Source organism: Ornithorhynchus anatinus, chromosome 2 (genome assembly GCF_004115215.2).
Source record: "Ornithorhynchus anatinus isolate Pmale09 chromosome 2, mOrnAna1.pri.v4, whole genome shotgun sequence".
Taxonomy (NCBI): Eukaryota; Metazoa; Chordata; class Mammalia; order Monotremata; family Ornithorhynchidae; genus Ornithorhynchus; species Ornithorhynchus anatinus.
In genome coordinates this window covers 136020669-136041817 of record NC_041729.1, presented here as the reverse complement: position 1 = coordinate 136041817, position 21149 = coordinate 136020669, and the positions used below count along the sequence as shown (strand labels likewise).

At 50.4% G+C, this 21149-nt stretch overlaps 1 protein-coding gene across 1 annotated transcript in view; it reads right to left on the bottom strand.

Moving 5' to 3' along the window:
* Positions 1-21149, bottom strand: part of SH3RF3 (SH3 domain containing ring finger 3) — a 122422-nt gene that overhangs the window by 27764 nt on the left and 73509 nt on the right. The window lies entirely within an intron of this gene.

Sequence of the window (21149 nt, the reverse complement as noted above, 5' to 3'; positions counted from 1 at the left end):
TGGGATTAGAATGCACGACCTCTGAGTCCCAAGCCCGGGCTCTTTCCACTAAGCCACGTTGCTTTGAGAGTGAACTTAGGTAACATATTTTTAGAAAGATTCAAAAAGTTACTCACTCGGGTGAGGTAGATGGGATGCCTTCTGGATTTCTACCCGACGGGCAGTTACTCTCCCCGCTCTAAAGCCATATTGAAGGATCCTCTCCTCCAAGAGGTCTTCCCTGACTAAACCCTTCTTTCCTCTTCTCCCACTCCCTTCTGTGTCTCCCTTTATTCATCTCCCCTCCCAGCCCCACAGCACTCAGGTACATATCTGTTATTTCTGTATTTATGTTGATGTCTGTCTCTCCCTCTAGACTGCAAGCTTGTCGTGGGCAGGGAATGTGTCTATTATTCATTCATTCATTCAATAGTATTTATTGAGTGCTTACTATGTGCAGAGCACTGTACTAAGCGCTTGGAATATACAATTTGGAAACAGAGAGACTCCCTTCCCAATGACAGGCTCACAGTCTAACTCGGGGAGACAGACGGCAGAGGAAAACAGAACGAAACAAAAACAAGACAACATTATCACGATAAATAGAATCAAGGGGACCTCATTAACAAAATAAATAGGGTAATAAATAATATATACAAATGAGCACAGTGCTGAGGGGAGGGGAAGGATGGGAGGAGCAGAGGGAAAGGGGGCTCAGCTGAGGGGAGGGGAAGGGGGAAGAGCAGAGAGTGGAGGGGGAGCAGAGGGAAAAGGGGGTAGCTAAGTCTGGGAAGGCCTCTTGGAGGAGGTGAGCTCTCAGTAGGGCTTCGAAGAGGGGAAGACGGTTTGGCGGACGTGAGGAGGGAGGACATTCCAGGACAGCGATAGGACGTGGGCCAGGGGTCCACGGCGGGATAGGCATGAACAGGAGAAGTGGGGAGGTGAGCGGCAGGGGAGCGGAGCATGCGGGGTGGGCAGTAGAAAGAGAGAAGGGAGGTGAAGTAGGAGGGGGCAAGGGGATGGAGAGCTTTGAAGCCAAGAGGGAGGAGTTTTTGTTTCGTGTGGAGGTTGATAGGCAACCACTGGAGGTTTTTAAGGAGGGGAGTGACATGCCCAGAGCCTTTATGCAGGAAAATGATCCAGGCAGCCGAATGAAGAATAGACTGCAGCGGGGAGAGACAGGAGGAAGGGAGATCAGAGAGAAGGCTGACACAGTAGTCCAGCTGGGATATTATGAGAGCTTGTACCAGCAGGGTAGCAGTTTGGACAGAGAGGAAAGGGCGGATCTTGGCGATACTGTAAAGGTGAGACCGGCAGGCATTGGTGACGGATCGGATGTGTGGGGCGAACGAGAGAGCGGGGTCAAGGATGACACCGAGGTTGTGGGCTTGAGAGACGGGAAGGATGGTCGTACCATCCACGGTGATAGGGAAGTCAGGAAGAGGACAGGGTTTGGGAGGGAAGATGAGGAGCTCAGTTTTGGACATGTTGACTTTTAGGTGGCGGGCAGACATCCAGGTGGAGACGTCCTGGAGGCAGGAGGAGATACGAGCCCGAAGGGAGGAGGAGAGGACAGGGGAAGAGATGTAGATCTGGGTGTCATCTGCGTAGAGATGAGAGTTGAAGCCGTGGGAGCGGATGAGTTCACTAAGGGAGTGAGTATAGATGGAGAACAGAAGAGGGCCGAGAACTGACCCTCGAAGAACCCCTACAGTTCGAGGATGGGACGGGGAGGAGGAACCCGCGAAGGAGACCGAGAATGAAAGGCCAGAAAGATAAGAGGAGAACCGGGAGAGGACGGAGTCTGAGAAGCCAAGGTGAGATAAGGTGTGGAGGAGAAGGGGATGGTCGACAGCGTCAAATTTAGTGTTATATAGTGTACAGTGCTCTGCAAACAGTAAGCAAACAGTGTTCTGCAAACAATAAGAACTCAGTAAATACTATTGAATGAACGAATAAGCCTCCCTCACCTTGCACTTTGGAAGAAATCATTTCAATTACAGTCTCTAGACTCAAAACTTGTTATGGATAGTTGTGTCAACCAATTCTGTTGCACTGTACTCTCCCCAAGTGTTTAATGCAGTGCTCTGCAACCAGTAAGTGCTCCATAAATACCACTGGTCAATTCCTGCAATAACCTGGATTGCAGGAATACGTTGGTAAATCCCAGGAGCTGGGAGCACCCGGGTGTCAGGGCACCAGGACCCCCTTCGTCACCCACAGGTGACACATGGAAAATCTGTTTTTCACAGTTTCCCTCATTTCTGTCAGTCCTTCCTCAGATGGGCACAGTTTAGTGAGACACCGCGCCCCGAATACTGTGCTCATCGTGAATCGAGCAGCAACTTGCAAAGGAAGGAACAAATGGAAGAAATGGTGATTTTAATCTGCTTCCAATTTTAGCACCTGATGCATATGGTGAGTCCCTGAACACCCAAGCACAATTTGCAGGAATCAGAACGGAGGGAGCTTGGACCTGTCTGGCGGCAGTTGGAATTTCTTTGTGAATTCATAAATCGGGAATTGGGGGATGGGGTTTATCTCATTCACCGCCACCTCTATCGACCAGTTTCCCTTCTGACCTCAGCCTATGCCCAAACTCACCACACTGGCTCTCAGCCCGTGCTTCCCTGAGGTCGTCAAAGCGGGGTTCTTGAATAATTGTTATCCTGGAGGGCAGGGACTGTGTATACCAACTCGTTTGTATTCTTCGATGTACTCTGCTCATAGTCGTACAGTCCCAAGGGCTTACAACACCGTTCGGCTCACAGCTGCAATCCCTCAAGGTTTTACTGAATTGCTCTGCTCAAAGCTGTGCTCTCCCAAGAGCTTACTACACTCTGCTGCTTCCAGCTGTACCCTCCCAATGTACTCTGTGTGACTGTGGGCAAGTCACTTTACTTCTCTGTGCCTCAGTTACCTCATCTGGAAAATGGGGATTAACCGTGAGCCTCACGTGGGACAACCTGATGACCCTGTATCTACCCCAGCGCTTAGAACAGTGCTCTGCACATAGTAAGCGCTTAATAAATACCAACATTATTATTACTCTCTTATGGGCTTACTACACTGCTCTCCCAAGTCTTACTACATTGCTCTGCTCAGCGTCAATGCTCAATAAATACCACTGATTGACTGATTGCTCACCTCCTCCAGGAGGCCTTCCCGGGCTAAGCCCCCCTTTTCCTCAGCTCTCCCTTCCCCCAACCTGCCCCAACTTGCTCCCTTTGCTCTATGCCCCCCCCTCTGTCCCTCAACACTTGTGTATACTTGAGAAGCAGCGTGGCTTAGTGGAAAGAGCCCGGGCTTGGGAGTCAAAGGTCGTGGGTTCTAATCCCGGCTCCGCCACTTGGCTGCTGTGTGACCTTGGACAAGCCACTTAATTTCTCTGTGCCTCAGTTACCTCATCTGTCAAATGGGGACTAAGACTGCGAGCCCCAGGTGGGATAACCTGATTACCTTGCATCTACCCCAGCGCTTAGAACAGTGCTTGGCACATAGTAAGCACTTAACAAATACCATCATTATTCTTTTTATTATATATGTGCATATCTATAATCCTATTTATTTATATTAATGCCTATTTTACTTGTTCTGATGTGTATATATATCCCTAATTTTATTTATTTATATTGATGCTACTGATGCCTGCTTACTTGTTTTGACATCTGTCTCCCCCCTTCTAGACTGCGAGTCCGTTGTGGGCAGGGATTGTGTCTCTTTGTTACTGAAATGTACTTTCTAAGTGTTTATAGTACAGTGCTCTGCACACAGTCAGTGCTCAGTAAATACGATTGAATGAATGAATGAATGGAGCACTTACTATATATCACTCGCTGTGCTAAGCGATGGGGTAGATACAACATAAGCAAGTTGGCCACAGACCCACATGGGGCTCACAGTCTAAGTAGGAGGGAGTAGGATTTAACCTCTATTTTACAGATGAGGTAACTGAGGCACAGAGAAGTGAAGTGACTTGCCCAAGGTCACACAGCAGATATGTGGCAGAGCCGGTCCTCTGACTCCCTGATGATGATGAAGTTGGTATTTGTTAAGCACTTACAATGTGCCGAGCACTGTTCTAAGCGCTGGGGTCGATACAGGGGAATCAGGTTGTCCCACGTGAGGCTCACAGTGTTCATCCTCCATTTTACAGATGAGGTAAGCGAGGCACCGAGAAGTGAAGTGACTTGCCCAGAGTCACACAGCTGACAGGTGGCGGAGCCGGGATTAGAACCCGTGACCTCTGACTCCTAAGGCCAGGCTCTTTCATTCATTCAATAGGATCGATTGAGCGCTTACTATGTGCAGAGCACTGGACTAAGCGCTTGGCATGGACAATTCGGCAACAGATAGAGACAATCCCTGCCCAATGACGGGCTCACAGTCTAATCGACAGGCATTCCACTGAGCCGTGCTGCTTCTCCGGCCCTGGCCCACGCTCCATCCACTAGACCATGCTGTGTTCTCCGAATGCTGAAAACCAAACCGCTCGACGTGTCTGGGGATGGATCGCCTTCCCCACAAATCATCTCAGTACTTTGCAGCAAGAGGGACTTCACTGAAGTCAGCATGCTTCACTCTTCTCACGGGGACCTGCTCACCATATCTCCATCTAGTCTATCTCACCGCTGATTTCTTTCCCCTGCCCTGGAACTCCCTCCCCCTTCAGAGCCGACGGACCACCACTCTCCCCACCTTCCAAGCCTTATTCAAATCTCATCTCCTCCGAGACGCCTTCCCCAACTAAGCCCTCGTTTCCCTTACTTCTTCTCCCTCCGAAGTCACCTAGGTACCTGGATCTGTACCCTTTGGGCGCTTGATATTCACCCCACCTTCTCAGCCCCTCAGCACTTATGTCCATATCTCTAATTACTCACGCACTAGGCCACTGCAAGGCGTTTACAGTCTATGGGGGGGAGATAGACATTAATATAAATAAATTAATAATAATGTTGGCATTGGTTAAGCGCTTCCTATGTGCCGAGCACTGTTCTAAGCGCTGGGGGAGATACAGGGTGATCAGGTCGTCCCACGTGAGGCTCACGGTCTTCATCCCCATTTGACAGATGAGGTCACTGACGCACCGAGAAGTGAAGTGACTTACCCAAAGTCGCCCAGTTTACAAGTGGCAGAGCGGGGATTAGAACCCACGGCCTCTGACAACCAAGCCCGGGCTCTTTCCACCGAGCCACGCTGCTTCTCTGAGCGCCTATTGTATTGTCCTCGCCCAAGCACTTAGTACAGTTCTCTGCACACGGTAAGAGGTCAATGCCATTTATAGAGTAATTGATTGAGGTACAGTGAGTAGGTTGGAATTAGAGGAGTGAAGTGACTTGGTGGCTTGAAATCGGAGATTAGCCAGGTCAGGAAGGAGGGAGGGCTGACTGAGAACTATTACTGCCGCTGGTGATAATAATGATAAGAATAATAATTGTGGTATTTGTTAAGCACTTACTATTTCCCAGGCACTGTACTAAGCGCTGGGGTGGATACAGGTAAATCGGGTTGGATAGAGTCCCCGTCCCACGGGGAGCTCACAGTTTTAATCCCTATTTTACAGATGAAGTAATTGAGGCACAGAGAAGTTAAGTGACTTGCCCAAGATCACACAGACAGCAAACAAGTGACGGAGCCAAGATTAGAACCCGGAATGATGAGTAAAGTACAGGCCAATGTCCCCAATTTAATATTGAGGTCTCTGAGGCCCAGAAAAACTCAACTGAGACGACTGAATTCCTTCAGAGGACAGAGGTAGTTCTAGCATTTATTGAGCACCCACGGGGTGGAGTACACTGTACTAGGTGCCTGGGAAGTACAGAATAACCAAGTGACACGTTTCCCCGTTGATAATCAATCAAACACTCGCTATTTATAGAGTACCTACTGTGAACAGAGCACTGTACCGAACGCTCGGGAGCGTATAAGACAGAGTTGGTAGATCTGTTCTCTGTCCATAAGGAGCTTACACTTTAGCGAGAGAGACAAACACGACATAAGTAGAGTGCTCAGAATAAATAATGGTGGTATTTGCTAAGCGCTTACTATGTGCAAAGCCCTGTTCTAAGCACTGGGGGGATACAAGGTAATCAGGTTGTCCCACGTGGGGTTCACAGTTTTAATCCCCATTTTACAGATGAAGTAACTGAGGCACAGAGAAGTGAAGTGACTTACCCAAAGCCACCCGGGTGACAAGGGGCAGAGCCGGGATTAGAACCCATGACCTCTGACTCCCAAGCCAGGGCTCTTTCCACTAAGCCACGCTGCTTCCCATTTATAAATAAATAACAGGATAAATCTTTGCGTGTATTTGTAGTCCTGCGGGCTGAGGTAGGCATGAATAAGCCCATGAGGGTTAGAGTTGGCCGAAGGGCTGATATGGCTCAGGGTGGGGAAAATGAAGCAGGGAAGACTTGGGGCCACTGAGGGAGGGAGATTAGTGGCCTGGATGGATCAGTAATCCAGTAGAGCAGCAGCGTGGCTCGGTGGAAAGAGCCCGGGCTTGGGAGTCAGAGGTCATGGGTTCGAATCCCAGCTCCGCCACTTGCCAGCTGTGTGACTTGGGGCAAGTCACTTCACTTCTCTGTGCCTCAGTTACCTCATCTGTAAAATGGGGATGAAGACTGTGAGCCCCATGTGGGACAACCCGTTTACCTTGTATCCCCCACCGCTTAGAAAAGTGCTCTGCACATAGTAAGCGCTTAACAAATACCAAGATTATTATTATTAGTCTGACCCTGGATTGTGCTGCTTTTTGTCTTTCAAAAGAGAGCCCGGCTCCCAGAGGCTCTTTTCACAGTTTCTTCACTCTCCTGAGACATTCTGTGCCTCAGGAAGGAGTTCACTAAAATCTCCCGAGGAAACCCGATCGGGGGAGGAAAGGAGACCCACGCGGCCCCGGGTGGAGATAAATGAATTTCATCCTCTTGCTGTCTGCTAATGGGACCCGCGGCTTCTTCGCAACACCCAGACTGGAAGGGTTGACGGAAGGCCTCCACGGAAAGCACCAGGCAAGCAAAAAATATCAAGCGCTGCTCCTGGAGCGACTTTGCCATGTGGCAGAAGGATCCCTTCGGGCTGCTCTGCCTGACGGTGTTTACCGAAACCCAAACGAACACTGCACAGACCTTCCCCTCTGCGTTCTCTGTCGGCCGTGCCCTCGCTTAAACGACTACAGTGGAAAACAGAACCTGCGTATTTGGAAACGCGGAAGTCGCGGTGGCCGGGGCACGCTTTCTTCATCAGTGACTGAGCGGTTTAGCGGGGCTGGGTGTCTTACCTCCCCATGGGGTTTGTGGAGAGTACCTGAGTGTACGTGTGTGTGAAAGGGAGACAGAGAGGAAGGAACCGAGTGAAGAGGTGGAGGAAGAAAGGGAGAGGAATGGAGTGAAGAGGGGGAGAGAATGAGGGAGGATCCGAGTGAAGAGAGGGAGAGTATCTCAAAGTCTCCCATTTCTTTATGAGCTCCGGGTGGGGCTCCGCAAATGAAAGTCTGGAAGCCCCAGCAAAATCTCACACAAGAAAGCGGACTCTTGACTTGACCCCTAGAATGGCGCGTGGCTCAGTGGAAAGAGCCCGGGCTTGGGAGTCAGAGGTCGTGGGTTCGACTCCCGGCTCTGCCACTTGTCAGCTGGGTGACTGTGGGCGAGTCGCTTCACTTCTCTGTGCCTCATCTGTAAAATGGGGATCAACTGTGAGCCTCACAGCCTGATGACCCCGTATCTGCTCCAGCACTTAGAACAGTGGTCGGCACATAGTAAGCGCTTAACAAATACCAACATCATTATTATCATTATCTGGCTGCTGGTGGGTGTTGACAGACATGACGGTAATCTGCTGCAGCGGCTCACGTGGTCGCCTCTATTGGTTTTCCAGGAACTAGGAGGGGGTAATAATAATAATAATAATGTTGGTATTTGTTAAGCGCTTACTATGTGCAGAGCACTGTTCAAAGCGCTGGGGGGATACAGGTTAATCAGGTTGTCCCACATGAGGCTCACAGTTAATCCCCATTTTACAGATGAGGTAACTGAGGCACAGAGAAGTGAAGTGACTTGCCCACAGTCACACAGCTGACAAGGGGCAGAGCCGGGCTTCGAACCGACGACGTGGGGTCTGTGTTTGTGTGTCTGAGTGTGTAAGTGTGTGCATGTCTTTGTGTGAGCTCTTGCGGAATCGGACAGCACACAACGCATTTAATTAGATTTGGTGGCTACCAGACACACGCACACACACTTTCACATACGCACTCCTTGCGACTCCCGAGCGCCACGAAACCAGCCTTAAATGCTTGGTTTCCCTGGCTGTAGGAACTTTTCCTTGGGTTACTCTACCTGACTGATGGGCTTTTTATTTTTGTTTTTTGGCATTTACATCAGGTTTTGGACTAGCTCTCAGATTCTCAGGTTCTTTTACTGAACGTTTCGAGATACCCTAGAAAAGAGGTTCGTGAATCAAATAAGAACGAACGTGGCCTCGTGGAAAGAGCACGGGTCTGGGAGTCAGAGGATCTGGGTTCTAACCCCGGACTCTGCCACTTGTCTGCTATGTGACCTTGAGCGAGTCACTTGATTTCTCTGTGCCTCAGTTATCTCATCTGTAAAATGGGGATTAAGTCTGTGGGCCCCAAGTGGGACACGGACTCTGGCCAACCTGATCGTCTGTATATTGCCGGGCACATAGTAAGCACTTAACCGATACCATTGAAGAATAATGACAGTGATAATAATATTTGCTAAACACTTACTATGTGCCAAGCACCATTCTAGGCACCGTAATAGTTACCATACAGTCGTATCAGACGCAGTCTATGTCCCAGATCGGGAAGAACAAGTATTTAATTCCCGTTTTACAGATGAGGAAATTCAGGCCCGTAAAAGCCAGGCGATTCACCCAAGGTCACACAACAGGCAAGCGGCGGAGCCGAAATTAGAAAGCACACGGGGGTGTAACTGGTATTTTTCTTTTGTAAACCATTAAAGTTCCTTTATAGCTGAGCCATGACGAGGTGGGAGTCTGAGCCGAGTCATTAGCACTTTTCCAAATTATTTGATAAGCCTGAATCCAGGTTAATGAAGGAATCTTTTCATCTGGGATTGCCAACTATGGAGCTGAGGACCGTTCAAGTCATTTTCTTTTCTCCTGGAGGTGGGTAATGGAAAGCTTTAAGCCCTGCTCGTGGTCGGCCCACCCGCTGTAATGCCGACCCTTTACTGAGGGAATGATGTAAATACTTTTAGGTTTGTCTCTCCTGTTGGAGGGTGAACAGTAGTTCGAATGAATAGTAGTAGCTGTACTATCACAATAAAGCAGCGTGGCTCGGTGGAAAGAGCCCGGGCTTGGGAGTCCGAGGTCATGGGTTCTAATCCCAGCTCCACCATTTGTCAGCTGTGTGACTTTGGGCAAGTCATTTAACTTCTCTGTGCCTCAGTTCCCTCGTCTGTACGACGGGGATGAAGACTGTGAACCCCATGTGGGACAAGCTGATTACCTGGCCCTCCGCCCCCCCCCCCCCCCCCAGTGCTTAGAACAGTGTTTGGCACATAGTAAGCGCTTAACAAATGCCATCGTCATTATTATTATTAGTGGTCAGGGAACGGGCCACTTTTTTATTCTGGGCTTCCCTGGCATCTAGTAGAGTGCACTGCACCGAATGGGAGCTCAATAGATGCTGCTACTGCTGCTGCTAAAATAATTATGATATTTGTTGAGCGGTTACTATGTGCCAGGCACTGTACTAAGTGCAGGAGTGGATACAGGCAATTCGAGTTGGACACCATCCCTGTCCCGCATGGGGCTTGCAGTCTTATTAATCCCCATTTGACAGATGAAGTGACTGGGGCCCAGAGAAGTGAAGTGACTTGCCCAAGGCCACACAGCAGACAAGTGGCGGAGCCGGGATTAGAACCCATGACCTCAGACACCCAAGCCTGGGCTCTTTCCACTGAGCCACGCTGCTTTATTGTGATAGTACAACTACTACTATTGATTCCTTCATTCAATTGTATTTATTGAGTGCTTACTGTGTGCAGAGCACTGTACTAAGCGCTTGGAAAGAACAATTCGGCAACAGAGCCAATCCCTACTCAACAACGGGCTCACAGTCTAGAAAGGGGGGGAGACAGACAACAAAACAAAACAATAATAATAATAATAATAATGTTGGTATTTGTTAAGCGCTTACTATGTGCCGAGCACTGTTCTAAGCACTGGGGTAAACACAGGGGAATCAGGTTGTCCCACGTGGGGCTCACGGTCTTCATCCCCATTTTACAGATGAGGGAACTGAGGCCCAGAGAAGTGAAGTGACTTGCCCACAGTCACACAGCTGACAAGTGGCAGAGCTGGGATTCGAACTCATGAGCCCTGACTCCAAAGCCCGTGCTGTTTCCACTGCGCCACGCTGCTTCTCTGACAAGTAGGCAGGCATCAGTAGCATCAGAATAAATAAGTAGAATTAGAGATATATCCACATCATTAATAAAATCAAGAGAATAATAAAATAATAAATATGTACATATAAACGCAGGTGCTGTGGGGAGAGGGGTAGAGCAGAGGGAGGGAATAGGGGTAATGGGGAGACTATTTCTACTGATAGTACTAATAATGTTGGTATTTAAGCGCTTACTTTGTGCTGAGCACTGTTCTAAGCGCTGGGGTAGATACAGGGTGATCAGGTTGTCCCACCTGAGGGTCACAGTCTTGATCCCCATTTGACAGATGAGTTCACTGAGGCGTCGAGAAGTGAAGTGACTTGCCCAACGTCACACAGCTGACAGGTGGCGGAGCCGGGATTAGAACCCATGACCTCTGACTCCTAAGCCCGGGCTCTTTCCACTGAGCCACGCTGCTTCTCAACGCTATTACTATTAGCATTTCTACTTCCGCTACTACTTGTATTAGGGAGTCACAGTAACATTGAATTTACAGAGTTTAGAGGCCAGACCTCAAGGAGCAGAACCCCAGGTTCATGTTCAGGCAGTTAAATCCCACAGATATAGAGATTTCCTCCAAAACTCTGCCCAATTTTTTCCAAAATGTGGAGATGTTCTCCAAACTCAGTGAAGAGATGCCCCGGCAGCAGTGTGTCAGCAGATTCTACAGCCCGGACCCTCCCTTCTCGTACCACTTTGGAAGCTCCCCATCCCCTTGCCCCCTCCCACCTCACCTCCCTTCTCTCCTCCTCCAGCCCAGCCCGCACGCTCCGCTCCTCTGCCGCCGCTCACCTCCTCGCCGGGCCTCGTTCCCGCCCGTCCCGCCGCCGACCCCGGGCCCACGTCCTACCGCCGACCTGGAACGCCCTCCCTCCTCACCTCCGCCAAACTGACTCTCTTCCCCTCTTCAAAGCCCTCCGGAGAGCTCACCTCCTCCAGGAGGCCTTCCCGGACCGAGCCCTCCCTTTCCCTCCTCCCCTCCCCATTCCCCCTACTCCTTCCCTCTGTTCTACCCCCTTCGCCTCCCCACAGCACTTGCGTATATTTGTATATATTATTTATTACTCTATTTTATTAATAATGTATATATATCTATGATTCTATTTATTTGGGTGGTACTGATGCCCGTCTACTTGTTTTGTTTTACTGTCTGTCTCCCCCTTTTAGACCGTGAGCCCGTCGTTGGGCAGGGATCGTCTCTATCTGTTGCCGAATTGTACATTCCGAGGGCTTAGGACAGTGCTCTGCACACAGTAAGCGCTCAATAAATACGACCGAGTGAATGAATGAATACACACATCAGGTGCTCAGTACAGCACTCTGCACACAAAAGGCACCCAGTTTGGAACTTTTCACACAGAAGACACTCAAGTCGATCTGCTGCTGCTGCTGCTGCTGCTGCTGCTGCTGCTGCTGCTGCTGCTACCGATTATTATTGTAGTATTTGTTAAGTGCTTGTCAAGCAGTGTTTTAAGCACCGGAATAGATACAAGATCAAATAGATCAAATTAGATACAGTCCCTGCACCACATAGGCCTCACAGTCTAAGTAGGAGGGAGAACAGGTATTTAATCCCCTTTATACGGTGGAAGAAACTGAGGCACAGAGAAGGTAGTTAAATGATTTGCCCCAAGGTCACACAGCAAGCAGTCGGCGGAGCCGAGATTGGAACTCAGGTTCTTTGACTTCCAGGCCCATGTTCTTTCCACTAAGCCATGCTGCTCCTCATGATGATGATGATAATAAGAACAATAATAACGTTGGTATTTTTAAGCGCTTGCTATGTGCAGAGCACTGTTCTAATAATAATAATAATGTTGGCATTTGTTAAGCGCTTACTAGGTGCAGAGCACTGTTCTAAGCGCTGGGGTGTACGAGGTAATCAGATTGTCCCACATGAGGCTCACAATCTTCATCCCCATTTTACAGATGAGGTAACTGAGGCCCAGAGAAGTGAAGTGACTTGCCCACGGCCACACAGCTGACAAGCGGCAGAGCCGGGATTCGAACCCATGACCTCTGACTCCCAAGCCCGGGCTCTTTCCACTGAGCCTTCTAAGCGCTGGTTAGGTACAGGGGGTCATCAGGTTGCCCCACGTGAGGCTCACGGTCTTAATCCCCGTTTCCCAGATGAGGTCACCGGGGCCCAGAGAAGTGAAGTGACTCACCCACGGTCACACAGCTGACAAGTGGCAGAGCCGGGATTCGAACCCATGACTTCGGACTCCCAAGCCCGGGCTCTTTCCACTGAGCCGGTTTAGGGGCACAGACGGGCAGGAGAAAGAACATAAATCTCTCCCACTCTGAGAAGGAAAACCTCCCCTCTCCCACTCCCATCCACCTGCTTGTAAGGAGACCCCAGTATCGCGCTTTCCCCTCTCTTGGATGAAATGGAATCTAAATTTAGGAGAGCTCAGCCCTACTCCAGAGTGAATGGATAGGGAGGGCTTTAACAGTCCCTTTCTTGAGGTAAACTTCCTTAATCGCATAAACTTGGCAGGTGTTCCAGGAGCTGAAGAACAGAATCGTTGCCATGAGAGGGAATGAATGAGTCTCCTAAGAGCTCTTGAGGAAATAACGGAGAAGCGGTGAGGACCAGTGGAACGAACACGGGACTCGGAGTCAGAGGACCTGGGTTCCAATTTTGACTCCGCCACTTGCCTGCTGTCTGGTCTCGGGCAAGTCACTTAAATTCTTTGCGCCTCTGTTCCCTCATTTGCAAAATGGGAATTTAATATAATAATAAAAGAAATAAATAATGTCGGCATCTGTTAAGCGCTTACTATGTGCCGAGCACTGTTCTAAGCGCTGGGTAATAATAATAACGTCGGTGCCTGTTAAGCGCTTACTACGTGCAGAGCACTGTTCTAAGCGCTGGGGGAGATACAGGGTCATCAGGTGGTCCCACGTGAGGCTCACGGTTAATCCCCATTTGACGGAGGAGGGAACTGAGGCACAGAGAAGTGAAGTGACTCGCCCACAGTCACACAGCTGATAAGCGGCAGAGCCGGGATTAGAACCCATGACTTCTGACTCCCAAGCCCAGGCTCTTTCCACCGAGCCACGCTGCTTCTCCAGATATCTGTTCTCCTTCCTACTTTGGTGGAATCCGATTGTCCTACATCTACCACAGTGCTTGGGACATTGTAAGCACTTAATAAACACAGTTATTATTATTGTTATTTATTGGAATTTTGAAGATTTAGCAACACCTGAGCCTACTCAGCCTAGAAGGAGGGAGCCTCTTTGAGGTTACCTGGACAACCCTTGAGGAAATAATTGGGAAGTAATGGTGCCTAGTGGATAGAACAGGGGCTTGGGAGTTAGAAAGACCTGGATTCGAATCCTGCTCCACCACTTGTCTGCTGGGTGACCTTGGGAAAAATCACTTAATTTCTCTAGGCCTCGGTTACCACAACTGTAAAATGGGGGTTATGACTGTAAGATCCACGTGGGACAGGGACTGTGTCCAGTCTGATTACCTCGTATCTGTCCAGGAGCTTAGAACAGTGCGTGGCACATAGTAAGCACTTCAGAAATTCCAGAAAACACAAACAAACAAAAAGTTCTGCTACCTTTGCCAACCCTTTGCCCACATCCTGCCCCCGGCTTGGAACTCCCTTCCCCTTCATATCTGACCGACAACCACTCTCCCCAAGTCCAAACCCCTCCTAAAATCATAGCTCTTTCAAGAGGCCTTCCCCAACGAATCCCTCGTTTCCTCTTCTCCCACTCCCTTCTTCCTTGCGCCTGTACCTGGATTTGCACCTCTTATAATAATAATGTTGGTATTTGTTAAAGCGCTTACTATGTGCAGAGCACTGTTCTAAGCGCCGGGGTAGACACAGGGTCATCGGGTTGTCCCACGTGAGGCTCACGGTTAATCCCCGTTTTACAGATGAGGTCACTGAGGCCCGGAGAAGTGAAGTGACTCGCCCACCGTCACACGGCTGACGAGTGGCAGAGCCGGGACTCGAACCCATGACCTCGGATTCCCAGGTCTGGGCTCTCTCCACTGAGCCACACTGCTTCTTCAACCCCCTCACTCCCACTGTTCTTAATATATATAATTGAGAAGTAACGTTGCCTAGTGGATAGAGCAGGGGCCTGTGAGTTAGAAGGACCTGGGTTCTATTCTCAGTTCTGCCACTTCTCTGCTGGGTGACCTTGGAAAAATCACTTCATTTCTCTGTGCCTCAGTTACCTCAACTGTAAAATGGGGATTATGCATATATCTATAATTTATTTATATCAACGTCTGACTCCCCCTCTAGACTCTAAGCTCCGTGTGGGAGGGGACGTGTCCACTAACTCTGTTATATCGTAATAATAATGTTGGTATTCGTTAAGCGCTTACTACGTGCAGAGCACTGTTCTAAGCGCCGGGGGAGATACAGGGTCATCAGGTTGTCCCACGTGAGGCTCACGGTTAATCCCCGTTTTACAGATGGGGTAACTGAGGCCCAGAGAAGTGAAGTGGCTCGCCCACAGTCACACAGCTGACAAGCGGCAGAGCCGGGATTCAAACCCATGACCTCTGACTTCCAAGCCCGTGCTCTTTCCTCTGAGCCACTCCAAGCGCTTAGTACCGTTCTCTCGTCCCAGCAAGCGCTCAATAACTGTGATGGATTTTGCTGCAGCAATCAATCAGTTGTATTTATCGAGCGCTTATTGTGTGCAGATCACTGTACTAAGTGCTTGGAAGGGTAAAAGATAACAATATAACAGAGACAGTCCCGGGCCACAACGTGCTTACAGTCTAGAGGGGGATCCATTTCGTCCGTTCCAGAATTCACCGAGCCGGGAGAAGAACAGGGTTCTCACGGATGTCGAGGCGAAGGCCCAGTCGCGTTAATCTGAGAACCCTGACCGACCTCAGTCAAAGTCCGCCTCCCCGACTCTAAGATCTCCCGCTGTCGCCCGAATGTTTATTCCGTGCCACTCACCAGGTATCGGAGGCTTGCTGCAGCTTCATTAAAGCTAATTTCGGCGTCCTCAGCGGGAATGCGGGCCGAGCGTCTCGCTCTGGCGGCGCACGGCCCGTTTCCAAACACGGCTTGGTCGGGTTGGTTCCGGGGCCCGCTGTGATCTCCGGCAGTGACCTTCCTACTCACCCCACCCACCCCACTCCTCCGGGATCTTTAGACCCTGAACCCTGTGCTGTCTAAAGAATAATGACCGTTAAGCGCACATGGCACATAATAACAACAGTGGTATTTGTCAAGTGCTTGCTATGTGCCGGGCCCTGAGCTGAGCGCTGGGGGGATGCAAGCCGATCGGGTTGAACCCACGTAGGGTTCAGAGTCTCAACCCCCCATTTTACAGGTGAAGTAAATGAGGCACAGAGGTGTGAAGTGACTTGCCCAAGGTCACCCAGCAGACAAGTGGCAGACCCATGACCTTCTGACTCCCAGGCCCGTGCTGCATCTAAAGGAGGGACACGATTCGCTTCCGAGCGGAGTCTGACAGAGAGAGGCCCGTGTGAGGCCCTGCCGATGTCACGCTGATGACCGACGGCCGAGCGGAAAACCAAGGGGGAGAGCGAACCGCTTGGGATACGTCTGGGAGGATGGAGAATGTCCCCAGTGGCCCCGGCTTGGGGGGTCTCCCCAACCACCCGGATAGGAGGGTCCGGACGCTGAACTCCGGCTCCCGGTGGTCCACCGTGCTGACCACTCCAGGGTCCTTTCGGGGGGCAGAGAGTTGGGGTCCCCGAATGGCCACGGTCCAGGGCTCCAGGAGAAGTGGCCACATCCCTGGCCCCGGTCAGCTCAGCGCTTACTGAAGAGAAGCAGCGTGGCTCAGTGGAAAGAGCACGGGCTTTGGAGTCAGAGGTCATGCGTTCGAATCCCGACTCGGCCTCTTGTCAGCTGTGTGACTTTGGGCAAGTCACTTCACTTCTCTGGGCCTCAGCGACCTCATCTGTAAAATGGGGATGAAGACTGTGAGCCCCACGTGGGACAACCTGATAACTCTGGGCAAGTCACCTCACTTCTCTGTGCCTCAGTTCCCTCATCTGTAAAATGGGGATGAAGACTGTGAGCCCCACGTGGGACAACCTGATAACTTAGCGTGGAGGGGGAGAGGCTGGAGGCAGGGAGGCTGGTGAGGAGGCTGATATAAGAGTCTAGCTGCCTTATGAGCAGAGCTAGAGCTCACCACCAGCTGCCCCCCTGCCCCACAAACCCTTAAACCCAGATGTTACAGCACTTGGTTCAGTTCTGTACGGAAGCAGTGTGGTCTAGTGGAAAGAGCACGGTCCTGGGAGTCAGAGGACCTGAGTTCTAATCCCAATTCCATCGCAGACCTGCTCTGAGACCTTGCGCCAGTCCCTTAACTTCTCTGTTCCTCAGTTCCCTCACCTGCAAAATGGGAATTCAATACCTGTCTCCCCCCTACTTAGACTGGGAGTTCCATGTGGGACCTGGATGCGCGTGACTCAGTGGAAAGAGACTGGGCTTGGGAGTCAGAGGTCATGGGTTCGAATCCCGGCTCTGCCCCTGTCAGCTGTGTGACTGTGGGCAAATCACTTCACTTCTCTGGGCCTCAGTTCCCTCATCTGTAAAATGGGGATGAAGACTGTGAGCCTCACGTGGGACAACCTCATTCGCCTATATCTACCCTAGCGCTTAGAACAGTGCTCTGCACGTAGTAAGCGCTTAACAAACACCAACCTTATTATTATTATTGTAGTTACACCAGGGCTTAATTCAACGCTTGGCACACAGTAAGCACTTAACAAATGCCACAGTTATTACTATTATTATTGAGAGTGCTCTGCACATATTAAAAACATGTAATAATATTTTAATATACTAAAAGCTTAATATATACCATTAAGAGATTGATTAATTGAGAGGAAGGGGTGGATCCAGAATATCGGTAGGAAGAATCAGCGGGATTTAACAATCCATTGCATGTAAGTGTTGAAGAGGGGTGAAGAGTCAAGGATTTAGCTAAATTCATTCAGGGCAGGGAGTGTATCTGCTAATTCTGTGGTACTGTACTCTCCTAAGAACTTGGAACATCACCCTGCACGTAGTAAACCCTCAATAAATACCGCTGATTGATCGATGAAGCTGAGATTCTGTGTTTCCGGATCAGGGAGGATGGTGGTGTTATTGACTAAGTCAGGAAAGGTAGGAGGAGGAGGAGATTTATTATTATATTATAATTTATTAATTATGGTATTTGTTAAGCGCTTACTGTGCGGTAGGCACCGTTCTAAGCGCTGGGGTAGATATAAGATAGTCGGATTTGACACAACCCTGTCCCACACAGGGCTCACAGTCTTAATCCTATTTTACAGATGAGGCACAGAGAAGTAAAGTGACTTGCCCAAGGTCACGCGGCAGGCAAGTGGCAGAGCTGGGGTAGAACCCAGGTCTTCTGGCAACCAGGTCCCTGCTCTACCCATTAGACCATGCTGCTTCACGGTTTTAGGGTGGATTTAGAGATCAGGAAAGGGGGTGCGAAGAAGGAGGCAGGTGAGGTGATCGGGGTCCGATAGTGGTAAGTTGAAAGTAATAATAATAATACTAATAATGATAATATTACTACTACTACTAAATTTTATGGTATTTGTTCAGTGCTTTCTATGTTTCAAGCACAGTACTAAGAGCTGGGGTAGATGCGAGCTAATCTGGTTGGACCCAATTCTTGTCCCAACCAGCATTCACTTTCTAAGTAGGAGGGAGAACAGGCTTTGAATCCCCATTTTACAGGTGAGGAGATTGAGGCCCAGAGAAATTTATGTGATTCACCCAAGAACACACACAGCAGGCGAGTGGCGGTGCGGAGATCAGAACCCAAGTCCTCACTCCCAGGCCCGTGTTCTTTCCACTAGGCCGCATCTGGTTCTCTAGAGAAGGGGCGGTGTTTCAAGACGCTTCGGGGTGGTGAGTCTACACTGGGGTATTACTGGGGGGGGGGGGGGCGAAGCAGCAGAATTGAGAAGAGAAAGGAAAGGGATGGCTGGGAGATCAGAGGCAATATCAACGAAGAGTTTAAATCTCCAAGGATCGGAGTGGGAGAAGCGGGTGGGCGAGAAGCAGTCTGTTTTGTTGAAATCTCAATACACGCTGCTTGGAAAAGCGGCGTGGCCTACTGGTTCGAGCACAGGCCTGGGAGTCAGAACCTGGGTGCAGAGCCCTGTACTAAGCACTTGGCAGAGCGCAAAAGAGTTGGTAGACTCGGTCCCTGCCCACAGGGACCTCACAAGTGCCGCTGAAAGTGCTCAGGCGATCGCCGCCAATCATTCTAGGTTCGCGCCCCTCCGAGAGATGAGGGAAACCTTTGAGGGTTGGCCTCCCGGGCTGCACATAGCTGGGCTGACACATAAATGAATCGCACCCAACCGGGTGGAGGGATCTGGCACAGGTGAGCTGGAAATCCGGTCTGCCTCTCGCCTCCTCCCTATCCTGGCGACGGTAACCAGAGGGCAGACCCGCCGCGAACCGCACCGCTGCAAGGCTCGGCTGGGCGGGGCACGCGGGACAGGGAGGTCGGTAGGACCTGCTCCGCGGTCAGCTGAAATTGGGCAACTGAGAACGAGGGGACGGAAGACACCAGTAGAGCGTCCGCTCAAAGGGAGCACTGAGGCGAAAGCTGGTAATCCCCGACATGGAGAGACCGGCCTCGCCCACTGCGATCGAAAAAGCGGGGAGTCCCCGATGTGAGGAGACCAGCCTGGCCCACTGAAATCGAGAAAGCAGGGTTGTGAGGGAAAGAGGCAGAAGCGAACCCAACGCCCGTTGCCGCCTACCGCCCGAATGACGGCTCAATAAAGAACATTCTTCGTCCAGGCTAAGTGTGGTCAGAGAAGAGGGATTCCGAGTCTCCATTTCAGCAACCTGTGCTCCCCCAGGGGGCTTTCAAGCTCAGAGGCATCTTTAGAAGATGCTCCCGATGGTCAGTCAGTCAATCATATTTATTGAGCGCTTTGGAGAGGACAATATAACACATTCCCTCCCCACAATGAGTGACTGTGAGATTTATACAGGTCTGTATAACGGGATCCTCTCTGATCTCCCATCCTCCTGTCTCTCCCCGCTCCATTCTATACTTCATTCCACTGCCGGGATTATCTCTCTACGGAAACGCTCTGGGCACGTCACTCCCCTCCTCAAAAACCTCCAGTGGTTGCCTATCAACCTTGGCATGAAACAAAAACTCCTCACTCTCGGCTTCAGAGCTCTCCATCACCTGACCCCTCCTATCTCACCTCCCTTCTCTCCTACAGCCCACCCCATACACTCCACTCCTCTGTCCCTAACCTCCTCACCGTGCCTCATTCTCACCTGTCCCGCCGTCGACCCCTGGCCTCCTCACATCCGCCAAACTAACTCTCTTCCCGTCTTCAAGGCCCTCCTGAGAGCTCACCTCCTTCAGGAGGCCTTCCCGGACCGAGCCCTCCCTTTCCCTCTGCCCCTCCTCCCCTTCCCACTCCCCTTACTCCCTCCCTCTGCTCTATCCCCTTCCCCTCCCCACAGCACTTGTGCATACTTGTATATATTATTTATTACTCTATTTTATTAATGACGTGTATAGATCTATGATTCCATTTATCTTGACGGTATTGATGCCTGACTACTTGTTTCGTTTTGTTGTCTGACTCCCCCTTTTAGACTGCGAGTTCATTGTTGGGCAGGGATCGCCTCTATCTGTTGCCGAATTGTACACTCCAAGCGCTTAGCGCAGTGCCCTGCACGCAGTAAGCGCTCAATAACTATGAATGAATGAATGAATTTGTGTGTGTAATTTTAGCATCATGTCGGGTTCAACTCATAGGTTCTGTGTTGTCCCTGGGGCAGGGGAGGGGAGAATTGGGTGAGGCCCGGGTGGGAGGGCATCTGGGAGAGGGCAAGAGTCAATGCGTCTCTTGGATGCTCAGGTTGACCGATGCCCTGTTTCGCTCTCCCTGCTCAGTAGTGGAAGCCCAGGATGCTACTTACTGGGAGGGTGGGTAAGGCCCCTTCTGATAAGGTGGGTGGAGTTAGCCTCAATTCTGGGAGGTGGGAGAGGGAGCTAGAAGAGGGACCACTGGCCTAATCCCAGATCCGCCATTCTTTATGGCGCTATGTGTCTTCTAAGCACTCAGGTAGGTACGTGATAATTAGGTCGGACACAGTCCCCGTCCCACACGAGGCGCACAGTGCAAGTAGGACGGAGAACAGGTATTGAATCCCCATTTTACAGTTAAGGAAGCTGAGGCACCAAAAAGTATAGTGACTTGCCCAAGGTCACAAAGCAGACAAGTGGCAGAGCCGGGATTTAGGACGCAGGTCCTGTGACTCCCAGGCCCGGGCTCTTTCTGCTAGTCCATGTTGCTTCCCATGGGCAAGTCATGTCACTTCTCTGTGCCTCGGTTACCTCCTCTGTGAAATGGGGATGAAGACTGTGAGCCCCATATTGAAAATGGACTGGTTTGGCTTGTTTCCACCCCAGTGCTTAGGACAGAGCCTGGCTCATAGTAAACACTTAAATGCCATAAAAAAAAGGGAGAGTGAAAGAGACAGAGACAGAGAGACAGAGAGAAACATAGCAGGGCAAGACTTCTGCTGCCTAGACGTCTCCCTTTCCCCTTCCCACCCTCCTCTCCCCTCCCGGTGGATGGGCTCGGGACCCCGGCTACTGGCCATCTTGTAATGGATAATAACAATACTAATAACTGTAGTATGTGTTAAGTACTTACTTTATGCCAGGCACTATACTAAGCGCTGTGGTGGATACAAGCAA